The following is a 6,133-nucleotide window of genomic DNA, read 5'->3' as shown; positions in this document are numbered from 1 at the left end:
AATGGGCAAAAATTAAAACCAATACCTTTAAGATCAGGAACAAGGCAGGGGTGCCCCCTTTCACCACTCTTTTTTTTTTACTTTTTATTTTATTTTATTTATTCATTTTAGAGGGGGGGGGGAGAGAGAGAGCAAGAGAAAGAGAAGGGGGAGGAGCAGGAAGTATCAACTCCCATATGTGCCTTGACCAGGCAAGCTAGGGTTTTGAACCGGCAACCTCAGAGTTTCCATGTTGATGCTTTATCCACTGTGCCACCACAGGTCAGGCCCCTTTCACCACTCTTATTTAACATATTCCTGGAAGTCCTTGCCACAGCAATCAGACAAGAAGAAGAAATAAAAGGCATTCAAGTTGGAAAAGAAGTAAAACTATCATTATTTGCAGATGATATGATATTGTATATAGAAAACCCTAAAGTCTCATTCAAAAAACTACTGGACCTGATAAATGAATTCAGCAAAGTGGCAGGATATAAAATCAATACTCAGAAATCAAAGGCATTTTTATATGCCAACTATGAACAGTCAGAAAGAGAAATTAGGAAACAATTCCCTTCACAATTACAACCAAAAAAATAAAGTACCTAGGAGTAAACTTAACCAAGGAGACTAAAGACTTGTACTTGGAAAATTACAAAGCATTGATAAAAGAAATCAAGAAAGATACAAACAAGTGGAAGCATATACCGTGCTCATGGTTAGGAAGAATAAACATCATTAAAATGTCTATATTACCCAAAGCAATCTATAAATTCAATGGAATAGCAATGAAAATACCAATGACATACTTCAAAGATATAAACCACATATTCCAAAAATTTATATGGAACCAAAAGAGAACACGAATTGCCTCAGCAATCTTAAAAAAAAAGAATAAAGTGGGAGGTATCACACTTCCTGATATCAAGTTATACTACAAGGCCATTGTACTCAAAACAGCCTGGTACTGGCATAAGAACAGGCATATTGATTAATGGAACAGAACAGAGAACTCAGAAATAAACCCACAGTTTTATGGACAACTGATATTTGACAAAGGAGGTAACGAAATACAATGGAGTAAAGACAGCCTCTTTAACAAATGGAGTTGGGAAAATTGGACAGCTACCTGCAAAAAAATGGAACTGGAGCACCAGCTTACACCACTCACAAAAATAAACTCAAAATGGATAAAAGACTTAAATGTAAGCCTTTAAACTATAGGCATATTAGAAGAAAACTTAGGCAATAAGCTTTCTGACATCTCTCGGAGCAATATATTGGCTGATTTATCTCCACAGGCAAGGGAAATCAAAGACAGGATAACCAAATGGGACTGTATCAAACTAAAAAGCTTTTGCACAGCTAAAGACAACAAGAACAAAATAAAAAGACAAACTACACAATGGGAGAATATATTTGACAATAAGTCTGATAAGGGGTTAATAACCAAAATTAATAAAAAAAACTTGTAAACTTAATACCAGGAAGACAAACAATCCAATCCAAAAATGGGCAAAAGAAATAAATAGACACTTCTCCAAAGAGGACATACAGATTGCCAATAGACATATGAAAAAATGCTCAACATCACTAATCATTAGAGAAATGCAAATTAAAACCACAATGAGATATCACCTCACACCAGCCTTAATGGCGCTCATCAACAAAACAACACAGAATAAGTGCTGGCGAGGATGTGGAGAAAAGGGAACCCTCCTGCACTGCTGGTGGGAATGCGGACTGCTGCAGCCACTATGGAAAACAGTATGGAGATTTTTCAAAAAATTAAAAATCAAACTGCCTTTTGACCCAGCCATCCCACTTTTAGGAATATACCCCAAGAATACCATAGCACAGTTTGAAAAGGAGAAACGTACCCCCATGTTTATGGCAGCATTGTTTACAATAACTAAGACCTGGAAACAGCCCAAATGTCTGTCAGTAGACGATTGGATTAAAAAGCTTTGGTACATATACACAATGGAATACTATGGGGCCATGAAAAAGAAGGAAATATTTTTTGCGACAACATGGATGGAACTGGAAACTATTATGTTAAGTTAAATAAGCCAGGCAGAGAAAGAAAAATATCATATGACCTCACTCATATGAGGAATCTGACGAACAATATAAACTGAGGAGCGGAAGAGAGACAGAGGTGGGATCAAAGGATCCAGAAGGAAAGTGGACAGAGGGAAAGGGGATGATAGGGAGATAGGATGGGATAATAGCACAAAAGCAAACCCTGGAGGGAGGAGGGAGGGCGTTACATGGAGGGAGACAGGGGGGATGTACTGGGGAACATGGGTGACAATAGAATCTATGTAAACACAATAAATTAATTTAAAAATACTATAACATTATATTTTATTTGGTAATGTTTATAGTATCAGGCAGTTTTTTCAAATTTGTAATTTGTAATGATTTCTAATTGTAAAGAAATACTTTTGTGTTGAATTTGGTGTGAGTAATTTGTATTTTTTTTTAATTATCTCTTAATTCTCACTTCAGCAGCCCATATAATACAATTGAAATGATACAGAGGTTAGCATGGCCCTTGTGCAAGGATGAGACACAAAATTATCTCACAAAACTTTTATATAATTCTACCTTCTCATTTTATAAACTTTCTCCCCACTTTTCTTTGTGACAGAGACAGAGAGAGGGACAGATAGGGACAGACAGGAAGGGAGAGAGATGAGAAGCATCAATTCTTCGCTGAGGCTTCTTAGTCTCCTTAGTTGTTTATTGATTGCTTTCTCATATGTGCCTTGACTGGGGGGCTAGAGCAGAGCAAATGGCCCCTTGCTCAAGCTAGTAACCTTGGGCTTCAAGCCAGTGACCTTTGGGCTCATTTCAGCCAACATGGGGTCATGTCTATGACCCCTCGCTCAAGCCAGCGACCCCGCGCTCAAGCTGGCGAGCCCACGCTCAAACTGGATGAACCTATGCTGAAGCTGATGACCTCGGGGTTTCAAACCTGGGTCCTCTGCATTTTAGTCTGATGCTCTGTTCATTTTGCCACCACCTGGTCAGGTTTTTTCCCACTTTCAAACCTGCATTCAATCAATCTGAAAATCCTATTATTGCCCCCTTAAGATATCAAGTCTATTTACTTCTCTGCACATCCATTGCCACCACTGTTACTTACTTTCCTATTGGACAATGACATTAACTTCTATTTCTTGGGCAGAAACATCTCAATTTAGAGGAACCAAATTTATTCTTTTTTCTATATGTTGTCAAGATTTTACTGTGTTGCTTTCTCTATTCTAAGGATTAAAAAACATTTCTTAATTATTCTTATATTTTTATCTTGTAATTTTTATATATATATTTATCGATTATAGGCTACTTTATAATTTTTCAGATAACTCACAAGGAATGCTGAATAAGAGAAAAATTTTTTTCTCCTAAATCTAATGTCAACTTTATTATTTGTTATGTTAATTTTATATTTTATTTTATACCAATTATCTATGTCTATTATATTGCTAGTATATAGTGTTTTCATTACAATAGATTTATAGTACTTTTAATGTCTGATACAGTAAATCTATTTATATCAATTTTAAAATACAAAGTTATTGCCTGACCAGGTGGTGGCATAGTGGGTAGAGTGTTGGACTGGGACTTGGAGGACCCAAGGTCAGCAGCTTGAGCGCGGGCTCATCTGGTTTGAGCCAGGCTCACCAGGTTGAGCCCAAGGTCACTGGTTTGAGCAAGGGGTCCCTTGTTCTGCTGTAGCGCCCCCACCTCATCAAGGCACATATTGGAAATCAATCAATAAACAACTAAGGGGCCACAATAAAGAATTGATGCTTCTCATCTCCCTTCCTGTCTGTCTGTCCCTGTCTGTCCCTCTCTCTGTCTCTTTCTGTCTCTGTCACAAAAAAATAAAATAAAATAAAACAAGAAGTTATTGCTAATTACTTTTCCATATAAATTTTAAACTTATTTTGACCAATTGGAAAAAAAACTTGTTTATATTCTGATTGGGCTTGACCTGTGGTGGCACAGTGGATAAAGCATCAACTTGGAATGTGGAGGTTACCACTTCGAAACCCTAGGCTTGCCCGGTCAAGGCACATATGGGAAGCAACTACAATTGCTTTCAGCTTCTTCCTTTCTCTCTCTCTCCTCTATCTAAAACTCAATAAATAATTTTTTTTAAAAAAAGGAGCTATAATTTTGATTGTAACTGTAAGAAATTTACATATTAATATTGGAAGTCTCTTCACTTTTAGATCTTGTTTTATGTCCTTCAATAAAATATTATCATTTTTTCATTTATATACAATTCCTGTCTTCTTAGATTTATTTTGGGTTATTTTTCTTTTTCATTGTACTTATGAATGGAATATTTCCCATTTTAATTTCTAATTGCATATTAGTAGAAAGAAAAGCTATTAATTTTGTATCTGGTCAGTCACATTACCAAATTCTCTTTTTAATGCTAATAGATATTTAGCAGAATATCTTATATTTTTAAAGTATATAATCATCCCAACTCTAAATAAAGATAGTATCTTTTCATTCCTCATATTTAAACTGCTTTTTAACTTTTCTACCTTTGTTAGTCTCCAAAATGTGTTAAAGAATAGTGATAATAACAAAAATACTTGTTTTGTTACTGATTTTAATAAAATAATAGCTGTTGTATATAATGTAGTTGTTGTGTTTAGCTAGATTTTTTTTTTTTATAAATTTGTTTAGGTAATGATTTGAACTGAATTATGCCACCCAAAATTCATGTGTTGAAGCTCTAACTCCCCATGTGAATATATTGTAGAAAGGGCCTTTAAGGACCTGATTAAGGTTAAATGAGGTCATAAGAGTGGTACCGTGTCTGATAGAATTGGTGCTTTTATTATAGGTCAAAAGGTCCTTCCTTATAAGAAAAGGAAGAGACACCAAAGCTTTCTCTTTCTCTGCCATGTGAAAACATGGTGAGAGATTGGCCATCTACAAGCCAGAAAGAGAGACTCACCAGAACCCAACTATGCTGGTACCCTGATCTCAAATTACCACCCTCCAGAACTTTAAGAAAATAAATTAGTGTTGTTTAAGCCACTCAGTCTATGGTATTTTGTTTTGTCAGTGCAAGCAAGCTAATATTAACTGAAAATGTATTGGTGTAAATGCAACCATATTTTTGAGCCATAAATTATGATAAACATTGTGATGACATTGTCCTCCACCCAGCATTTCTCAATTGTGATCATTCTGTCCCTCAGAGGACATTTATCAATGTCTAGAAATATTTTGGTTGTCACAACTGGGGGAGAGGAGTACATGCTACTGGCATCAAGTAGGTAAAGGCTAGGCATGTTGCCAAATATTTTTTAATAAATAGACAGTTTTTCTCAATAAAGACTTATCTGGTCTAATACATCAATAGTGCTAAGGTTGAGAAACTCTGCCTAGTCAAGTCCCTAAAAATCCCTGTCTCTTATAAGAAGGAACAGAGAAGAGGGTGCCCCAAACTATTGCAAGTGCCTGATTCCCTGGGCCCAAGTGATATGCACAGGCCAGGCTGAGAGATCATCAGTAGTTGCTAGAACAGGATCACGCTCTCTGGCACTTGAAGTAGAGGCTAGTAGTAGGTCTTGGTATTGGGCCACATGCCCATGGTGCTAATGTTTTCCACGTCTGTTGGCCTTGGCAAGGATCTCTCAGGTAGAACATGAACTGGACAGATAGAGTAACTTGTCTGTTTGTAGTACTGGATGAATTTGTCCATACCCCCTCCTCCACTGGTTGCCAAGACCTGTCATGGAGCTTTCATTTATTTCTATTTTACTTACAATTTTTCTTAAAGATATCTATTGAATTTTATCAAATACCTCTATGAAAATCATTGAAAGAATCAGATGGGTTTTCTCCTGTAATATTCAGTGTATTGGATTATCTTAAAGATACCTTTATTCAAAAGTAAAAATTACAAACTTTTATTTGTTACTTTCATCAGATATTTTATTAAGGCTACTCTAACTTTATTCAGTAGAGTTTCATGTTTTTCTACAGTCTATAGTAGTAGATTAAAAATAATTTTATTTTTTATTGGGGGTTAGAGCATTAATCTTAACCCTCTGTGCTTGGAGCCTCTTTTAAGTTATCAATCTTAAACCTTTGTAATTTGCTCTATAGT

General features: G+C 35.9%; 1 pseudogene; it reads left to right on the top strand.

The window, feature by feature from the left end:
* The first annotated feature begins 2,484 nt into the window (after positions 1 to 2,484).
* LOC136395972 (U6 spliceosomal RNA) lies at positions 2,485 to 2,584 on the top strand (annotated as a pseudogene).
* The last annotated feature ends 3,549 nt before the right edge of the window (positions 2,585 to 6,133 follow it).

The sequence above is a fragment of the Saccopteryx leptura genome, chromosome 2 (genome assembly GCF_036850995.1).
Source record: "Saccopteryx leptura isolate mSacLep1 chromosome 2, mSacLep1_pri_phased_curated, whole genome shotgun sequence".
Classification (NCBI taxonomy): domain Eukaryota; kingdom Metazoa; phylum Chordata; class Mammalia; order Chiroptera; family Emballonuridae; genus Saccopteryx; species Saccopteryx leptura.
The sequence above is the reverse complement of the archived record's forward strand: the minus strand, read 5'-3'. Positions and strand labels throughout refer to the sequence as shown.